Genomic DNA, 22,080 nt, shown 5'->3' with positions numbered 1-22,080 from the left:
AGCAGGTGTAGCACACGCTGCTTTGTGTCTCAGCTGGATGGCAGGCTGTATGATCACATCATGCAACCATGCAGCCTGCCATCTAGTTGTAGCAGAGCTAGTCTCATCATGGGGCAAATGGATTATTATCTTCTCAGCGGAAAGGTGAGGAATATTGTTTGTTATTTTAATTCTCTTGCAGTGGACAATGGCATCACTGGAATTGGTGATGCTGTTAGTATGGTTTAATTAAAATTTATTAAAAGAGTCTGTGTCATTCTGTCAATTAAAGACTTTTTCCTGTGTGTTTGTTTACAATATGACTATGGTGTTAGTAATGGAGGTGTCTTATAGATACCTCTCGATTACTAACCTCTGGGCTTGATGTCACCTGACAATACAAAGATGAAATAAAACCCACCAACTATCACCCCACTTGCCACCACATAAAGGAAAGTGGGAAGAGCAAGGCTAAGTGCCAGAATTGGCGCATCTTATAGATACATGTTTTCCTGGGTGGCTGAGAGCTGATCTTTTTAACCTGGGGGGGCAAATATCCATGGTCCCTTCTTAGGCTATTATTAACAGCCCACAGCTGTCTGCCAAGCCTTTAATCGTTATTTATTATAGGGGGACCCTACATCATTTTTGGGGGGATCTCCCATTTTAATATGCAGTAAAGGCTAAGTATACAGTTGTGATCTGATATTACTAGTCTGGGAAGTTCCATGCGTATTAGCCCGTTCCCAGGCTATAAGTATCTGTTCCCAGCTGTCGGCTTTCCCTCTGCTGGTTAAGAAAATTATGTGGGAGCTCACGTCATTTTTTTCAGAAAAATAATCCTTCAATAATTAAATACATGTTCTGTAAGCTGCACACACTGTACTAATTGTATATGTCACTGACATCTTTATATCTATCTATTCTATGTGTATATACTGTATGTAATACATCCATTCTATCCTGTCGGGTCCCAGTGTGATTTTACTGTATGCGGCTGCTGAACTGCCGGATTTTCTTCTATCATTCTATCTATCTATCTATGTGTTTTGAAAAATATTTAATTGAAAACTGTGTCTAAATGATGTAGGAAATTGCTCTATGTAAAAGCTCATGTTAAAATTGCATTGCAGTTGGATAGCAATCGCACTGCATTAGGATGTAAAAAAGATGCTAGGTCTGAAAAATTGGATTGCACTCATATGACACTCGTCCGTTTTTTTCAGTCCTGATATCGGAACGTTTTTTTTTCACATATATGGGTATGAGCCCTTCGGCCGGGGTCGCACTTGCGAATGCAATGTGACAAACTTGCGCGAGTCTCTCAGACCGGAGCGTTCAGCTGCATAGAAATACATGCAACTGCACACTCCGGTCCCGAGTACCGGCGGCAGTGCTGTGTATTGAGGCGAGAGACTTGGGTGAGTTTCTCGCATTGCACTCACAAGTGTGACCCCGGCCTTAGAAGAATAGTATGCTAGAATCACGTTGCCACTTCTGCATTTTTCACCCACTCTGAAGTAAAATACTGACCAAATACTTGATCACGTGAATGTGGTCTAATAGACAAGAGTTATGAACAGAGGGTCACCTTAAGTGTCGTCCTCATGCAAGCGTCCGCTTTTCATGTACCTGTTCTTTGTGATTTTTTTTCAGATAAAACAAGAATCCATTGCAGTCTATGTGGCTTCTCACATGTCTGTGTCTTTTGTGGACTGTATGTCTACTAAAAAATCATCTAGACATGACTGTTGTTTTTTAATCTGAGTCACAGATAAAAATCATCCATACAAGCCTGTGGTTCTGTGAAAATCACTGACAGCACCAATTGTCATCCGTGTGCTGTCCATTTTTAACATTGCAGTGGCTACAAAAAGCTTTGGCATTTTTTCCCATTCAAAAGAAACCTTTAAGGCCGGGGTCACACTTGCGAGAAACTTGCACGAGTCTCACGTCTCAATGCCGACACTCAGGACCAGAGTGTGTGACTGCATGTATTTCTATGCAACTGAACGCTCCAGCACGAGTGCCGGTGGCAGTGCCGGGTATTGAGACGCGAGACTCGTGTGAGTTTCCCGCAAGTATGACCCCGGTCTAAATGGTAAAAATGGACATCATGGCAAGCAATACACATTGATCAAAATTGGTCCCTGTTTCTTTTTTACCAGAAAAAATGAGTGCCTGAATGAGACCTGATTCAGATACCCTAATGGAATATTCATAAATGGTCCATAAAAAGCAGACCACCCATCATTATGACTGGTTATCTTCTCTCCAAAGACTAGATTATACACAATTATACAGAATTAGGCCATATTTGCATATTCAGTATTTGGTAAGTATTTTATCTCAGGATTTGTAAGCCAAAACCAGGAGTGGAGCAATCACAGGAGAAGCATAATAGAAACACGTCACCACTTCTGTATTTATCACCCACTCCTGGTTTTGGCTTACAAATACTGATGTAAAATACTGACCAAATGCTGAACTTGTGAATTTGGCCTTAAAGGGCACCTGTCACCCCCCCAGGGCTTTTTTCAGTTAAAGAGCCACCTTCAGCAGCACTAAGGCTGCATTCTGTGAAGGTGGCTCTTCTTTTTCTGACCCCAGTAATGCCAAAATATTGACTTTTATAATTAGCTCCTCATACCTGTAATGTGTCCCACAGGTATATTGTGTCCCCCAGTATCAGCCGCCTACCATCCGTCAATGATGCCTGTCCGAGGCCTCGACGCTGCCCACGATCTGTCCATCATGATGCCCCGTGCGTCGCTGCCTCCTCTTGATTTGATTTGCGCATGCCCGAGAACACTTGTTACAGCGCAGGCGCAGGGATTCAAATCAAGAGGAGGCATCGACGCACGGGGCGTGATGGACAGACCATGGGCGGCGCCGAGGCCTCGGACAGGCATGATTGACGGATGGTAGGTAACTGATACTGGGGGACACAATATACCTGTGGGACACATTACAGGTATGATCAGCTACCGTAATTATAAAAGTCAATATTTTGGCATTGCTGGGGGTCAGAAAAAGAAGAGCCACCTTCACAGAAGGCAGCCTTAGTGCTGCTGAAGGTGGCTCTTTAACTGAAAAACGCCCTGGGGGGTGACAGGTGCCCTTTAAATGGATTCTCCACTATGTATTATCTTATTAGTACATTGATTCTCTCCAGTGCGCTTACATCACTCATTGATGCTTCTCAGCGTTTCCTGGGACATCCCGCCTGTCCTACTCTACGTCCAGCCGCCACATCTGTACAGATCGTCACATGTAGGATTCCAGAGTGGCTCCCACAAATGGAATTAGGATATGGATTTATGGAAATAACCTTAGAGAAAGCTATTCAATGGTTGCTGGAAACAACTGCTCTAAATATACAATATGAAAACACCAGGAAAAATAAATAAAAGAAGGCTCTAAAATGATGAAAAGGTTTGAGTGTTGGGGGTCTACATTGAGACAAGTATGTCAATTACAACCTTTAAAAATACAAAAGAGAAGAAAAAAAAACTGTTTTAATTGAGGGATATTTACAGACTTTACTGGAATTGTTCCTGAGGGGTGTCCTGTAGACAATTTGAGAGATTTGATTTGTTGTCAAAGCTTAAGATACCAAACTGCAACCTGTGGATTCAGAACTGCTGGAAAGATAGCGGTAACAAATAGTGTTAAACAGCATAAGGCTGTGGAGATAAGGAATCAGATAGCAGGGGGCTTGTTAAGTGCAGTGTAAACAGGAGGAAATGCTTTATTTAACATGACTGAGAATGCAATTAAGAAAATGCTTCTTTAATACCCAAGTACTAATGTCTGCTATTAGACTAATCAGACTAATTCATTTTCAGTAGCTACATGGCCTCCCCATAATGCCCTGCAGCTATAACACCTTGTACAGTGGTGGTCAGTACCTGGGATATCACAGATCAGTGGTTCCCAGCAAAAGGGTCATTGGGTAAGGCCGGGGTCACACTAACCGACGCAAAATACTGTCCGTATTTTACATGCGTAATACGGATGAATGACCCCTAAATAGTGCTCCATATGTCACCCGTAAGCAAGGTGTGGTTGTGTTTTTTGCGCATGTCAGCATCCGTATGTAATCCGTATGTAATCCGTATGGCATCCGTATGGCGAGATTTTCTCGCAGGCTTGCAAAATGGACATTTAATGGTTTTGAGGCCTGCAAACTATTTAAATCATTAGCCTGCACCCTATTTATTGCCTCAGGAACAGGTGGCAGCCTCCATTCTGTCCATTTGTGACCTTGCCTTGACTAGGTGTGTTGGTGTTGCATGTGCAACATAATAATAATAATAATAATAATAATAATAATAATAAAATTTTATTTCTATAGCGCCGACATATTCCGCAGCACTTTACATTTCAGAGGGGATTTGTACAGACAATAGACATTACAGCATAACAATAATCACATACAGTAGATTATAACAAATACCAAGAGGAGTGAGGGCCCTGCTCGCAAGCTTACAGTCTATGAGGAAAGAGGTAGACACGAAAGGTGGGTGGTAACAGTTGCCCTGATTGTATGGACCAGCCATAATGTTAAGTGTGTAACAGTACAGACACAGAGGGCTGATGGATGCATAAAGCATGTGGGAACATGATGCGGGAAATCTGGTTGTGGTAAAACTTTTGGCTGTGCCACACAGGGATAGATTAGGTTAATGTGTTGAGGTGATAGGCCAGTCTGAATAAATGCGTTTTCAGGGCACGCTTAAAATTGTGGGGATTGGGGACTAATCGTATTGACCTGGGAAGTGCATTCCAAAGAATTGGCGCGGCACGTGTAAAGTCTTGGAGACGGGAGTGGGAGGTTCTGACTATTGAGGATACTAACCTCAGGTCATCAGCAGAACGGAGGGCGCGGGTAGGGTGGTATACTGAAACAAGGGAGGAGATGTAGGGTGGTGCTGAGCTATGGAGGGCTTTGTGGGTGAGGGTAATAAGTTTATACTGAATTCTGGAGTGGATGGGTAGCCAGTGTAATGACTGGCACAAGGTAGAGGCATCGGTGTAACGATTGGTGAGGAATATGATCCTGGCTGCGGCTTTCAAGACAGATTGGAGAGGGGAGAGTTTGGTAAGAGGGAGACCGATTAGAAGAGAGTTACAATAGTCGAGACGATAATGAATAAGAGAAACAGTAAGAGTTTTTGCAGAGTCCAAAGTAAGAAAAGGTCGAATTCTAGAAATGTTTTTGAGGTGCAGATGACAAGAGCGAGCCAGTGATCGAATGTGGGGGGCAAAGGAAAGCTCAGAATCAAGTATGACCCCAAGACAGCGGGCCTGTTGCTGGGGAGTAATAGTGGAGCCACCCACAGAAATAGCAATGTCGGGTATAGGTACATTAGTAGAGGGAGGAAACACCAGGAGTTCAGTTTTTGACAGGTTCAGTTTCAGATATAGTGAGGACATGATGTTAGACACAGCGTTTAAACAATCGCTGGTATTTTCTAGAAAGGCTGGCGTGATGTCAGGAGAAGAAGCGTATAATTGGGTGTCATCAGCATAGAGATGGTACTGGAACCCAAATCTACTGATTGTTTGACCAATAGGGGCAGTGTACAAGGAGAAGAGGAGGGGGCCTAGAACCGATCCTTGGGGGCCCCAACAGTAAGGGGAAGGTGAGAGGAGGAGGAACCGGCAAAAGATACAGTAAAGGAGCCGTCAGAGAGATAGGAGGAGAACCAGGAGAGAACGGTGTCCTTGAGGCCAATGGAACGGAGCATAGTGAGGAGGAGCTGATGATCCACAGTGTCGAATGCTGCAGAGAGATCCAAGAGAATTAGCATGGAGTAATGACCATTTGATTTAGCTGTTAGCAGATCATTAGAGACTTTAGTGAGGGCAGTTTCAGTGGAGTGTAAAGAGCGGAAACCGGATTGGAGAGGGTCGAGAACAGAGTTTTCTGAGAGATGGCGGATAAGACGGGAGTGGACCAGGCGTTCCAGGAGTTTAGAGATGAAGGGAAGATTAGAGACAGGTCTATAGTTAGCGGCACAGTTTTGGTCGAGGGATGGTTTTTTAAGTAGTGGATGTATGATGGCATGCTTAAATGAGGAGGGAAAAATACCAGAAGAGAGAGAGAGGTTAAATATTTTAGTTAGGTGAGGGGTGACAGCAGGGGAAAGGGACTGGAGGAGATGTGACGGAAATGGGTCACTGGTGCAAGTAGTTGGGCGAGAAGATGCAAGGAGCCTGCTTACTTCTTCTTCTGTGACTGGTTCAAAATCAGAGAGTGAGCTAGATGCAGTGGGGGAGGGAGGACAGTGCATGGTATGAGGTGATTGGGAGATAATTTCCTGTCGAATCTGGTCAATTTTTTCTTTGAAGTAATTGGCCAGTAATGCAACATGGCAGACAGTCTGAGTTTCAACACAACTGAGCAGGTTCTCTTCAACTGGCTTTTGTCACGCTGCTTTGGTCAACCATACCCAGTGATAGTGGATCCCCGGAGGAGGAGACGCATGTGGGTCCATCCACTTTTGAGGCAACGACTCACAAGAGGTCATTTTCACCGCCTCTATTCTTCTCTACGGGAGCATTCGGAAAAATTTTACCAATACTGTCGCATGAGCCTTGCAACATTTGATCTACTCTTGGAGACAGTGCGCCCTGGGATAACCTTTCAGGACACAAGGATGCGCAAACCTATATCTGCAGAGGAGCGACTTCTACTCACATTACGGTATGTACTACACAACCACATTCTCTATGTTCATGATGTGTTGCCCAAAGTACAGTATGTATTTTTTGCTTCTTGGACTAAGTTTAATGCCCTCATCTTATTCCAGATATGGTTAAACTTACAGACCAGAATGTTATGTGTAATATGTACTGAATATCACTTAGTCATTGTGCGACCAAACATATGTGTGTTAGTAGATCTGAATCACTAGCAAGTTTGGTATGTATGTACCTGGTCTTTTGTTAATTTGTGCATTCTGAAATGTTCCATTTCTGTTGTTCTTCAGCTTCCTGTCCACTGGCCTGTCTTATGCCGCCCTCCACCATGAGTTTCTCATTGGAAGATCTACCATTTCTGGCATATTCAGGTCGACATGTAGTGAAATATGGTCAAGACTACATCAACTCGTCATGCTCGAGCCCAGGATGGAAGACTGGTTGAAGATATCAAGGGACTTTGAGGAGGAATGCCAGTTTCCTAATTGTATTGGGGCCCTTGATGGCAAACATATCCGGGTGCGTAAGCCGCCGAACTCTGGCTCCCAATTCTTCAATTATAAACAATACTTTTCTGTTGTACTGTTGGCTCTGGCCGACCCTCAATACAAGTTTATAATTGTTGACATTGGGGCCTATGGAAGGACAGGAGACTCTAGAGTCTTCAATACTTCTATTATGGGTCGGCGGCTACGCACCAACCAGTTGGATCTACCACCACCATGCCAGCTACCAGGCTCCACTCAAGAATCAGTCCCTTATGTCCTTGTGGCAGATGAGACGTTTCAGTTAACGCGCAATGTCATGAGGCCATATCCCCGGCGCAACCTGGACCACCGGCGCAGAATTTTTAACTTGCGCCTATCACGTGCTCGGCGACTGGTGGAGTGTTCCTTTGGCATTCTTTGTGCCAAATGGTGGGTACTCCAGTCTGCCATTCAGCTGAGTGAACAAAATGTTAATGAAGTTGTTAAAGCCTGTGTGGTTCTTCATAACTTCACCAGGATACATGATTGTTCCTCCTCTGCTGGCGTTATGTGTGGGTCGGACAATGTGTGTAGGGCGAGACCACCTATCAACCCTCAACGTAGACCGCTCTCTGGGCTCAAAGTGCGCGATATCTTCACAAATGACTTTATGTCACCTGAGGGGAAAACTTCTTGGCAAGAGCATGCTGTGTCTGTTATAATTGTTTGTTTTATGTCTGTCTAAATATATATATTTAAACCCCTTATGATTCTATGACTGTTTAATTGCATTGGTAAGCATATGTTAGTATGCTGACACCTTTTTTTTAGAATTGAGACAGAGACGTAAAATGTAGTAGACAAATGTTTACTTTTGCCTTTTTTTTTCAAGAAAAACATATTATTGCCATATGATAAATGTGGCAATGGGCCAAATTGTCCTTTGTGCAGATGTGAACATTGGGTACAAATAACATTTTCCGACATACAAAACAACCACAAAACCATTAGGCAATACCAAAATGGCAACATTATAAATTTTGGTAGGTCGTGGGAGGGGAAGGCGGAAGACCAGCCTGTGTTTGCTGCTGGCTACTTTGCCCAACTTGGCCATCGCCCTGTGTGAGGGCATACTGTTGCCCATGATGTGGGTAGTGTACTGCCTCCTGGGATTGTGGTTGGTACTGGCCAGAGTGATACTGGAGAGGGGCCTCTTGTTGCGGCTGGTAGGCCCGTGTCTCATACCCACTAAAATAGCCATGTCGTCCCCAACCAGGTTGGGACCAGCCTCCAACACTGGGTGGCAACAAGTGGCCATATTGGTGAGGTTGACTAGAGCCAGACATATGTGGTTGCTGTTGAAAAGGTTGGGTAGGGGGAAGAAGGGGGGAGGTGTAGGCCCACGTATTTGAGGATCCTCAGAGCCTGCTTGAGCAAGCATGTGTGTGGGGTGTCTAAGGCGCATCAGATTTCCGGGTGAAAGCTGCCACCTCTCCAGATATTCAAAAAATCATATGGGGTACTGGGGTGTGTGCTTGCATCCAGCAGGATCTGAAAGCATCCTCGAACACGTAGCCTCACCTCACGGGAAAGGGCACGAAGATAAAGGGCCAAGCTGTGTGAGTATGCCTCCTCGCCATCATCATTATTGACTCTAGCCAGATAGTTCAGTACCCCTGTGTCAACATTGGTACGGGTATCTTGGGCAGGGATATGGCGCCTTCTTCTTCCTCGCTGGGATGGTCCTGCAGGCTGTGGGGAGCCCCGGATCTGGGCAGTTGGACTGCTGCTGATGTTGCCCTGCTCCTCCTGTATGGCTGATGGTGCAGCAGCAGTCGGTCCTGCTTGTGGATGTGGTCCTGGTGGTGGGTTTTGTGGTGCAGGCACTGGGTTTTCCTGAGAGGAATCTTCACCCATGCACCTTGGAGGGGGAGAAGATGGGCCAGCCACCTCATTCCCTACAGACCCAGGATCTATGATGGGCTTGGTATCTGAGCCAGTTCCTCTCTACGTAAGGTTGGACTGAGTTCTGTTATGAAATAGAACAGAGCCAAAATGAAAGACATTTTCGTGGCCCTGTAAAGTATCTGTGTAATGTGGTGTGAGGTATCAACTTACGGTCTCAGATCCAGAATAGGAGCGAGGAAGGAGAGGTGATCATAATAAATATATTTTCGCTTTGTGTGGCCCGCATCACCACTCCTGGCCCGCTGCTGATGTTCCCGCCTGTATTGGTCGCGGATGCTGCGCCAGCGTCTCATCACATCTTCCACTGCAATGTGACAGGAAATATTCTCAACTTCACATATTTGCTAGGTCAAATTTGCTACCAGTAGTCTAGGCATGTGGCCTTCTAGGGTGTGCTTTCTACCCAGGGTGGCATATATAATTGGGGCATCCAGGACAGATATACAGGGTCACAATAGTTCAGGTATCAAGTAATAAGTACACTTAATAACTTGGTTGGCTAGGAGTATGAGGAGCTTGTGGCCTGGGCCAAATTATGGCAGTGTAAAACCATGGGTCACATAAAAACCTACCCGCCTCATGAGGCAAAAAGTCCAAGCACAGGAAGGGGGGGGGCTGATTCTAAATGCCTTTTTTGATGTGAGGTAATTTTAAACAGTTTTTGGGTTGTACTTACTCAGTTGCTGCTGCTCCTCACGTGGCCGATCAGCAAAATCGTGGAACATCTGGAGACATATGCGCCTCCATGACGCCTTCCTTCTTGCCCAGTTGGCATAATGGGCATCACGTTGGCCCCAGATTTCTGGCTGCTCCTGCACTAATACAATAAGCATCTCCACATTGAGGAAATATGGCGCCATAACGCTGCAGGACTCTGTGGAGGCGTACTTCCTGGATGTCTGGAGCGCTTTTTGAGCTAATTAGCATGTCTAAGCTTCCTGATGATGGATTGGCCCATTTCCTGTCACCTGCCAAGAAACCTGTGCATTTCTCGCAAGTCACACATGTGGTCTGTGTGTAATCCGTATTTTTTGCGCACCCATAGACTTGCATTGGCGTACTATGGGTGTAGTACGCTGACAATCGCAGCATGCTGCGATTGGCACAGACCGTAGAATACGGACGAGAATTATACGGCTGTTGGGAGCTGCCCCATAGAGAATCATTTGTCCGTGTGTAATGCGTGCTTTTAACGCATCTCACTCGTCCGTATTCCTCTTTAGTGTGACCCCGGCCTAAGTCTCTCTCACATGTAGCGTGTAAGCTCTTGTGGTCAGCTGGGTCCTCTCTCTCACATGTAGAGTATAAGCTGTTATGGTCAGCGGGGTTTTCTAACACTCTCTTTTGGGGAGTGTAAGATTTTACGGTCAGAGGGGTCCTCTCTCTCTTCAGGAGAGTGTAAGCTCTTATGGTCAGTAGGTTCCTCACTCTCTTTCTCCTGTAAACTTTAAGCTCTTGTGGTCAGCGGAGTCCTCTCTCTCATCTGTAAAGTGTAATACTGTATCTATTAGTCAGCGGTGTCCTCTCTCTCTTCTGTAGAGTGTAAGCCGTTATTGTCAACGAGGTTCTCCCTCCACTTCCTTTCCCCCACTTGTGTTTTCTGGGCAATTACAAGCTTTCCAGTATTGAGATCTTTGCAAATTTATTCAGAAAAAAATGAATTTTGGGGAAAAATGCAACAAGTTGGCAAATTTAAATTTCTAAAGATCCACTAACCTCTAGTTCTGATTGTATTTGTAATGTAATTGTGTTTGGCATTTACATGCATTGGTCAATAGGTAGGAATATCATAGGTCACTCTCATCTTGTCACAATCCATAAGGAATCAGATAGAACCTTACATAATAATCCTTCTGAGGGGCTATTCTCCATCCTGGAAAAATGGAGGAGGACTCAAGGAAAACATGCTATGGATCCTTTTAGCACCTTGGGAATCTCCACAATTCACCCTCCATAATGACTCGTTGTACTGGTGTAGCATCAGGAATGGCCATGGGGATCGTTGTCCCAGACATCAAATTCTAAGGGGTGCAAAACTTCAACCGTGCCCCACTGCCATTTCTCCTTTGAGCAGTGCAAGGGCTTAGTGACTGCCTGCCCAGGGACTGCTTTGACATCTCGTGCTGTGCTGCAGGTCCGTATGCAGAGCAGTCAACATGTGTTTATCATTGCCGGCTGCGCTCAGCATAGCTTGTGACTAGAGATGAGTGGTTTAATTTGCGGTAGACTGTCTTTGTCAAATTTCCTGAAATTCACAGGTTCCACCTAATTTCAAACACTGTGATTCAATTTGCGAAGATCAAGCCCAAAAAAAAAAATAAGCCAGACCCTATTTCATACACCGCTGAAGACTCAAACAGTGTACTAATGGCATCAGAATTGGAATTGACTGCAAGGTAACGGACTATAAGAGCGCAAGAATGTTACGCCTTCTTTTTACTATCACCCTCATACTACTATATTTCTCCCTAACTCCTGCAATCCCCCCTCCTAGTAAGGAACTATTCATCTCCCCCTCCATTCTCCCCAGCCACCTAACCTTCTCCTCACAACTGTTCCTCCCCATACAATCCTTTTTCTCCAGACATGCCCGGCCACATCATGTCCTATCCTCCTCCCACCTTCTAATGCTCTGTCTACTACTCCTTATTGCTGGCGACGTATCCCCAAATCCTGGCCCTCCTCAACACATCCCTACACTCACTTCTACCACCCTGCCACGATCCTCTACACGTCTTCGTAACCATGACAACCGCATACCTATTCATCCAGCCCCCACTCCCCCAACCCCCTTACCTGGAGCCCTATGGAACGCACGCTCTGTCTGCAACAAGCTGTCATTTATCCATGACCTCTTTATCACCAACAAACTCTCCTTCCTCGCCATCACTGAAACCTGGCTCACTCCCTCTGACACAGCCTCTCCAGCTGCGCTTTCCTATGGCAGATTCCATCTCTCTCACACCCCTCGCCACAGCAATAAACATGCTGGAGGAGTTGGCTTGCTCCTGTCTGATACCTGCTCCTTTACCCCAATTCCTCTGCCACCCTCCGCTACTCTTCCCTCGTTTGAGTTGCACTTTGTCCGCATCTACTCCCCCTCCAACCTCCAGCTGGCTGTCATCTACCGCCCCCCAGAACTAGCCATCTCCACCTTTCTCGACCACTTCACCACCTGGCTACTCCATTTCCTTTCTGCTGACATCCCCACCATCATCATGGGCGACTTCAACATCCCCATTGACACTTCCACCCCGGTTGCCTCTAAACTTCTATTGCTCACGGCTTCCCTTGGCCTCACTCAACGGTCCTCTGCGGCCACTCACAAAGATGGTCACACGCTGGACCTTATCTTCACCCGTCTCTGTTCCCTCACTAATCTCAATAACTCACCCCTCCCCCTGTCTGACCACAACCTAATGACATTCTCTTCTCTCTCCTCTCCCACTGAGCAACCCCCGCTCCATAAACTCGCTCACCCTCGCAGGAGTCTCAAACACCTCAATTTACAATCACTCTCTGAATCCCTTCTCCCCCTTACAGACATAGCTTCCCTTCGACACAGATGCTGCTGCCACTTTTTATAACACCATAATAACAGCAACACTTGTTTCGGCTGCCCCCCTCACGCAGAGCAAAACTCGAACAAACAACAGGCAGCCCTGGCTGACCAGCCTGACCAAAGAACTGAGATGGGTTTCTAGGGCCACTGAGCGGAGATGGAAGAGAACCTATTCTACTGAGCACTTCAACGCATACAAGCAGTCCCTTGCCTGCTTTAAGTCCACGCTCTCTGCCGCAAAGCAAACTTACTTCGCATCTCTCATATCCTCCCTGTCTCATAACCCTAAACAGCTCTTCAACACTTTCAATTCTCTACTCCACTCCACAGCACCTCCTCCCACTCCTCTCATCTCTGCTGAAGACTTTGCCTCCTTCTTTAAGCAGAAGATCGACACGATCAGACAAAACTTTGTCCCGCAGCCCCCAATGCCCCTCTTAACCACTCAGCCCTGTTCTGAAAAAGCCAGCTTCTCCACCATGACAGAAGATCAGCTCTCCACCCTTCTGTCAAGATCACACCTCACCACTTGTGCCCTCGAACCACTCCCGTCCCACCTCATCCCTAACTTGGCCTCAGTCCTCATCCCATCTCTAACTCACCTTTTCAACCTTTCACTTACAAATGGTGTCTTTCCCTCATCCTTCAAACATGCCTCAATCACACCCATCCTCTAAAAGTCCTCCCTTGACCCATCCTCTGTGTCTAACTATCGCCCAATATCTCTTCTCCCTTACGCCTCAAAACTACTGGAACAGCATGTATATCTTGAACTGTCCTCCCACCTCTCCTCCTGTTCCCTCTTTGACCGGTTACAATCTGGCTTCCGACCGCATCACTCAACTGAAACTGCCCTAACTAAAGTCACTAATGACTTACTAACCGCCAAGAGCAAGCAACACTACTCTGTCCTCCTTCTCCTGGACCTGTCCTCTACCTTTGACACCGTAGACCATTCCCTCCTGCTACAAATTCTCTCATCTCTTGGCATCACAGACTTGGCCCTATCCTGGATCTCATCATACCTAACGGACCGTACATTCACTGTCTCCCTCTCACACACTACCTACTCACCTCGCCCCCTGTCTGTCAGTGTTCCCCAAAGCTCTGTCCTAGGACCCCTACTATTCTCCATCTATACCTTCGGCTTGGGACAGCTCATAGAATCCCACGGTCTGCAGTATCACCTCTATACCGATGACACACAGATCTACCTATCTGGACCCGACCTCGCCTCCTTACTGACTGACATCCCACAATGTCTGTCTGCTATCTCAGCCTTCTTCTCTGCTCGCTTTCTCAAACTGAACATGGACAAAACAGAATTCATCATATTTCCCCCATCTCACTCTACCCCTCCACGAGACCTATCCATCAATGTCAACGGCTGCTCTCTTTCCCCAGTCCCGCATGCCCGATGCCTTGGGGTGATCCTCGACTCTGCGCTCACTTTCAAACCACATATCCAAGCCCTCGCCTCCTCCTGCCGCCTCAAACTCAAAAATATTTCCCGGATCCGCTCATTCTTCAACCACAAAAACACTAGTGCACGCTCTTATCATCTCCCGCCTCGACTACTGCAACCTCCTACTCTCTGGCCTCCCCTCTAGCACCGCTCCAGTCCATCCTACACTATACTGCCACACTAATCCACCTGTCTCCCCGCTATGCCAGGCCCTTCACTGGCTTCCTATTGCCCAGAGGATCCAATTCAAAACCCTAACTATGACATACAAAGCCATCCACAACCTGTCTCCTCCATACATCTGTGACATGGTCTCTAGGTACCTACCCACACGCAACCTTCGATCGTCCCAAGATCTCCTTCTCTACTCCCCCCTTATCTCTTCTTCCCACAACCGCATACAAGACTTCTCCCGTGCTTCCCCCATACTCTGGAACTCCCTACCGCAACACATCAGACTCTCACCATCAACGGAAACCTTCAAGAAGAACCTGAAGGCCCACCTGTTCTGACAAGCCTACTGCCGGCAATGATCCTCGGTCTACTGAACCACCGCACGACCTGCTCTACCCTCTCCTACTGTATCCTCACCCATCCCTGTAGACTGTGAGCCCTCGCGGGCAGGGTCCCCTCTCCTTATGTACTTGTGTGTCCCTTGTCTTACACTTGTTTATTACTCTTGTATATATTACACTTGTCTATATTTCCCCTTTTCACATGTAAAGCGCCATGGAATAAATGGCGCTATATAAATGCATAAAAATAATAATAATCAGATGCGGCCATGAGGGCTTCACTATAACGGCCCGGCGGCTATCACATCACATGGTTCAATGCAGTCAATCAGGGGGGCTTCACAGGCAGTGTAAAAGATGGGGGCTGGCAATGGAGTGCCATTTTATGACTACACATTGTACAGATAGGAGGTCAGAGTGCGCAGTACATTCTGCCTAGTGATAGAAAAAGGTCTCTGTCTCTCCTTTTTCAATGATAATGTTTGTAAAGCGCTGTAGAATAAGATGGTGCTGTATAAGCGAGCAAAATAAATACATATGTAGATAACACATTGAAGTCATTTTCTTGAGATGCTTCGGGGGTGCAGCTAGGGAGTGGACAACTGGGATATATATACTTAGATACAGGGCCAGGGGCAACAATCTGAAACTTTTCCTAGGCAAAAGAAAACTTAAGTACGGCCCTGCCTTCTATCAGCTTAGCCAAAAAGCATTTGGCCCTGGAGGGCTGCAGGCACAAATCAATGGACAATGTAGAAGCCTTTTTATTTTACTGGGTGCCCTGGAATGCGTTCTTTACTGCACTGCTCTACAGGGAGCATTCACTTTGTGATTTCCCACAGATATCTGCGGACCTGAGAGGTTTCCAGCAGAGATTCCCTAGCATCACATTATGTAAGAGGCAGCCGTCACATGAAAAGAGATAATCTGAGCTGGACATTCACTTACCAATAATTACCATATTCTACTTTACATGGCTCTAGATAATGAATGAGTTCCTTTATATTGTACAAGTGACACCACATGATTTCCTTACCTCAGTCAAATCCATATTGTGGTAGTTTCACTCACATGGCAGCACAGAGAGGTAGGAAAGATGGGTACACCATCTCCTTAAGTCCTGGTTTATTATCAGGCAGCATAAATCAACTCATGGGAACAAAACACAGCCTTTCTGGCTAAAGCCCCTGTCACACTAAAGCCCCCGTTACACACTGCGATATCGCTAGCAATATCGCTGTAAAGTCACCGATTTTGTGACGTTGCAGCGATATTGCTAGCGATATCGCTGCATGTGATACTTACCTCCGACCGGCTCCCCCCCGCTGGTTATCGCTGATCGCGCGAGAAGCTCCTGGACCATTTCTCGTCGGTCACTTCCTGCGGCGCTTCCTGTGGAGAGATGAGCGACGAGCGTGGAGCCGGGCGGGAGGACGCAGGATCGCCGCGTCTGACAGGTAAGTAGCGACCCCCGACCCCAGCGATGTCGCTGGTGAGATCTGCCTGTGTGGCAGCTCACTAGCGACCACCTAGCGATGTACCAGCGATCCTGACCGCGTCATATCGCTGGTCGGGATCGCTGGTGAGTCGCTAGGTGTACCGGTACCCTAAGGGTGGTTTCACATTAGCGTTTTTATGCGCACCGAAAAACGCATGAAAAACGCAGCTTTTTTCCGACGCATGCGCTTAGAAGCGCAGCGTTTACACGCGTTCGTATGCGTTTTTTGCATGCGTTTGCGTTTTTATGCGCATGCGATCAAAGAAAAAAAAGGACAGATGTGAAATTCAATGATAAAAACACAACCAATGGGTCACAAGTGGGGGGTTTTATGAGATTACTGTAAATATACCATTGCAGAGAAGAAATCCTCCCATTTTGCTCCTGTCTCCTGCGTCAAGATGGATCTTCAAATGGACAGTTTGTACCACAATCTTGATTTGGATCTTGGCTTGTTTTTTGCTTTTGTAGTAGCTTGTGATGAAGAACGGAAGAGAAAAAGACGGAGAAGCCGGCGTAGGCGATTTTGGCGACACCCTATTGTGGAAGGCAGGGAAAGCTTTGGAGCTTACCACTCTTTATTCAATGAGCTAAATAACAATCCAGACAAAGATTATGACTACACGAGGATGTATCAAGACAGTTTTTATTATTTGCTTCGACGCGTTGAAGGAGCCATCACCAGGCAGGATACCCAGCTCTGGAGAGCGATTCCTGCTGAGGAGCGTCTGTTGGTGACACTATGGTACGTAATATTTCAAACTAAATGCCTCTGATAATTATTGTTGTTTGGCAATGTACTTATTTTTTTATTTTGCTTTTTATTAGATTTCTGGCTACTGGAGAGACATTAACATCGTTCCATTTTCAGTACCAGATAGGAATTTCAAAACTTTCTGGGATTGTTGCAGACACCTGCCGGGCTTTGTGGGACGTTCTTCGTGGTGAATTTTTACCAATACCCACCCTGGAAATATGGAAGGACAAAGCTGCCAAATTCCAAGAATTTTGTGATTTTCCCAACTGTATTGGAGCAGTAGATGGCAAACATATCTGGATTACCAAACCGGCAAGAACTGGATCTCAGTACTTCAATTATAAAAAATATTTTTCAGTAGTGCTCATGGCCATTGCCGGTGCGGACTACAGCTTTGTGGCCGTGGACATTGGATCATTTGGACGTGCTAATGATTCGAGAAGATTTAAAGACTCAGACATGGGCCAGCGATTATATCAGAATAATTTCAATTTTCCTCAGCCACAACCACTTCCCAACACTGAAGGACCTGCAATGCCGTTTATTGTGGTTGGGGATGAGGCCTTTCAGATGTGCGCTAATCTCCTTAAACCATATTCTAGTCGTGACTTGGACCATACTGAAAGGATTTTTAACTACAGACTGTCCAGGGCAAGAAGAACAGTGGAGTGCGCCTTTGGTATCCTAGTCTCAAAATGGCGCATTTTGCAAACATCAATTAATCTAAAAATTGAAACAGTGGATGAGGTGGTCAAGGCGCGTGTGGTTCTCCACAACTACATAATGGCTAAAGAGCGACCCAACGTTCAACTTGATGAACCTCTTTCTAACCCATTGCCAGATTACCAGCAACACACTCTGAGGTGCACAGTTGAAATAGGACAAATGAGGGATAGATTTGCTGCCTATTTTGTTTCCGATGTTGGGAGTTTGCCATGGCAAGATCAAATGGTATAGTGTGTGTAGCCTTATTATAGTAACTTTTCTGTGCTGTTCATAAAAAAAACCTACTACTGTTTTTGGTAATGTTGCTACCAATAAAACACACCTTTTTTAAACAAAAATTTCCATTTTATGTTTCATTAATCCTAGTGAAATTTTCCAACACTTGTGAAATTTTGAAAACATATTTAAAAAAAAAAATCTAAAAATGTACTATCCTGAGTGCAATAATGCCGACAACTGGCAAGGTGACCTGACCCCCTCCTCTTTGTGATGCTTTGGACACCTCATAGCTCAATGAAAGATACCTAAAGCTGGCGAGCTAAAAACAAAGAAAAGTTAAGGATTATATTATACATTGGAACTGACATTGAAATCTGAGGTGTCAAAAAACATTTGTGTATACGGCGCACGGTGTGTTGCCGGTGACGGAAGAGTCAAAGAACAGTCATTTGTTGTGTAAAAAAAACAAACATTTTTAATTTGTAAACATTATTAGTTTGAGTTTGACGACGGGAAGTTGCCATGTATACTAGCCGGAACTTCTGGGATACTGGACATTGAAACATTGGGAGGTGAAACATGGGAAGGGAAAGACAAAGGGGTAGGTGATGCTGGAGGGGTTGATGGTGTAGGAGGTGATGGTGGAGATACATGGACAGTTCTCCTTTTTTTGGAACGGTGGCTCTGCTGTGTTTGGGTACACGGCCTGGTGGTGGGTGTGGTCAATGTACCCTGCATCTGCGTCTGCTCGGTGTGGTGGGCTGGCCTGGTGTTGGTGGACCTACGCGCATGACCAGGAACCAGAGTCTGCTCGGTTTGGTGGGTTGGGCTGGTGGTGGTGGACCTCCTTGTATGACCATGACCCAGCGTCTGGTCTGTGTGGTGGGCTGGCCTGGTGGTGGTGGACGTCCTTGCATGAACAGGTCTCGGCGGAGCGGTGTAGTGGCAGTCCCCAGCACCCGGCATTGTGTAGTGGTGTTGGGCGGCTGTGGGCATGGTGGTGGACGCACAATGATATGCAGCAGAACTCGGTATTATACTTGACAGCTGTGGTACTGGTGGAAAGGCTGCCGCTGCTGGTGGTTGCATGAACCGAGTCTGCTGCATAGCATTCACATATGCTGCATTGCATGCCTGCATCACAGTAAGCTGGAGTTCCGGCGTTAGGTTTTCTGACATGCCCTTCTCTATGGCACTAAAGAAATGTCTTGCCAGTCTCTGGAGCTCGACTTTCAGTTGTTCAAGGCGTCGGGTGACATTTGCAAAACCAGTTTGCACTATGTCACCCAGCGCCTTGAAGCAATTCAGGAAGACCGTGCCCAAATGTACAAACTCGGGCATGAGTGGCCTGTCCGAGCCCCGCTGACGCTGGCGGGAAGAGCCATAAAAAGGAGGGGCAGAGGACTCGGACAGGGGAAGACCGGATGGACCGGCTGCTGGTTCTCCAGACTGTGCTACAGGCCTACTTACCCCTTCGCTGTGGGATGTCTGGGACTGGTCCAATGGCATTTCATGAAGGACAGATCCTGATGCCGTTCCAGGTTCTAAGGTGCTGCTATGGGTTCTGTGAAAACAAAAGAAAACGAAACATTACTACACAAAAAATTTCAATTTGAAATTTGCCAACTCCTGTGGAATACAACAAATCATGATTAGGTAACACAACACAATGGAATCCAACATGAAAATACTTACACTCTGCGAGCAAGGACCGGTCTCAGGAAGCTGAGGAGACGATGGTACTTATACTTCCTGGTCCTTGCCCCAGCACCGCTTCGAACCTGGCCCTCCTGCCTCAGGTCCCTATTGAAGCGGTCCTTCATAGAACGCCATCTAGTTTTGACTTTCTTCACTGTGAAAGGAACAAAAAAAAAATTTAACAATAGCAATTTTGGATATGATAAAACAACCGTATGTGATGCAATAAACTCGCAGGAGTTCATCACATCACACACGATTGTGTGATCACGGCCAACTCTATCACTGCAGCGTAGTCATAATACTTACGAAAGTCCTTTTGACCCCTAGCTGAGGCAATGTCCCATCCATCCCACAGCAATTTGGCCACCTCGTTCCACAGCCGCCGTATCACCACTGCGTCGGAATGCAGAGGATCATGGTTGTCCCACAACAGAACTCGTTCATGGACAGATGTGATGAGGAGGTCGTTATTCACCTCCTCCTCCTCGTCCCGCTGTGGAACCTGTAATTGAAAAAAAGACATGAGTGTTTGAATGATATAATAGTTTAACCCATTACTCGCAAAGGGGGGTTTGCATGTAAATTCCTGGGCCAATTTTTAAAATTATGACCAATGTGCCTTTATGAGGTAATAACTCTGGAACGCTTCCATAGATACTGGTGATTCTGACATTGTTTTCTCGTGACATATTGTACTTCACGTGTGGTAAAATTGCATTCATTTAATTTTTCCAGAACTGGTGATAACGGGGGGTTGGATTTAGAGCGGGTTTTTATTTTTGACAGCTATCGCACAATAAAAGACAGTTTTTATTGTAAAAATAGATTCTGCAGCACCATATTTTGACAGCTAGAATTTTCACATATTTTGACCCATCGAGTCATGTGAGGTCTCATTTTTTTGGCATCACTTGATTCTGTGAGCTTTAAGTTTTTCATGTTTTTGCTGATTATATGCTGTGTGATGGCTCTTTTTTTTCTGGACAAGATGACGTTTTCTGCGGTACCATGGTTATTTATATTCCTCTTTTTGATTGCGCAATAAAGCACTTTTTTATGATAATAAAGCATTATCTTTTTGTTTGTAATTTTTTTTATTTTTTTTTAACGTGGTTCGCTAAAGGGGCTAACTAACGTGACAGTTTTATAGGGCGTGTCATTACGGAAGGGACGATAATGGCAATCTGTCACAGGCACTGCTGCAGGCTTCCTCATGGGGTTAAAAAAGGGAAAAAAAATACTTACACGCCGTGTTGCCACCGATGCTCGGCCCCGAGTTGGCTGCTCCTGTCCTTCCTCACCACTTGAAGACCTCTGTGAGGAAAAAGTAATTTTAGTGTTTTATGTTATTTAAATGTAAAAAAAAAATCTATTATGGAATAATTTTTTTTTTTTGGTAAATTTATTTTGAAATTTAATTTAAATTATTTCGACTCTTTTTCTAAACAATTTCCTTGACATTGTCACATGTCACAGGGGGTCATGTGACATCGCTGATCTGTCACAACATACATCAATGTGACAGAGCAGCGATCTGTCACAGGCACTCCTGCAAGCTTCCTCATGGGGTTCAAAAAGGGAATAAAAATACTTACACGCCGCGTTGCCACCGATGCTCGGCCCAGAGTTGGCTGCTCCTGTCCTTTCTCACCACTTGAAGATCTCTGTGAAGGAAAAATAAAAATTTTACACATGTGTAGAAGTGACAGTGAATACTTTGGAACAGTTGATAATGTACTCACTTTACTTGGTTGTCCACTGTGGGAATTATCACTGTTTGATGCCATGATCCTCCTGAATTCTGCAAGAATAAAATTAAACCAGAAAGAAAATAAAGATACAGCACAGCAAAAAAAAAAAAAAAAAAAGCATTAGCTGGTATACTTACATGTCCCAAAGCTGTGCTGTCGTCTCCAGAGTCAGAAGAATAGTGAAGGAAAAACAATGTCCACCCACAAAATTTATGTATCTTTTTTTGGGGGTTGGTCTAGACAGTCCCTGCTCAGACAATGCAAGCGCACGCTAACGCAGTCATGCGCATGTCAATGCGCACATAAGCGCTCCCATAGACGTTTATGTGTTTTTGGCGCACTCCTTGCGCAAGAGTACGCATGCGTTTTTCGACTGAAAATTGGCGCCAGAAAAATGCAACATGTTGCGTTTAGCGCCACACGACGCACTCGCCCAGACGACGCATGCGCTGCAAAACGCATACGAACGCGTGCAAACGCAAGTCCATGCGCTCCACATGTTAAAGATAGGGGAGCATGACGCATGCGCATGGATGCGCCCCAAACGCAGCGCACAAAAACGATAATGTGAAACCACCCTAAGCAAGATCGCTCGCGAGATCGCTGCTGAGTCACAAGTTTTGTGACGCAACAGCGACCTCAGCAGCGATCTCGCTGTGTGTGACGCGTATCAGCAACCGCCCCCCCCCGCCGGGTATCGCTGATCATGCAGGAATGTCCTGGGACATTTTTTGATCATTCGTCTCCCGCTGGCCAGCACGCAT

The sequence above is a fragment of the Dendrobates tinctorius genome, unplaced genomic scaffold (genome assembly GCF_039654945.1).
Source record: "Dendrobates tinctorius isolate UK_male_01 unplaced genomic scaffold, ASM3965494v1 ptg000021l, whole genome shotgun sequence".
NCBI classification, from domain to species: Eukaryota; Metazoa; Chordata; class Amphibia; order Anura; family Dendrobatidae; genus Dendrobates; species Dendrobates tinctorius.
This window is presented reverse-complemented; position numbering follows the sequence as displayed.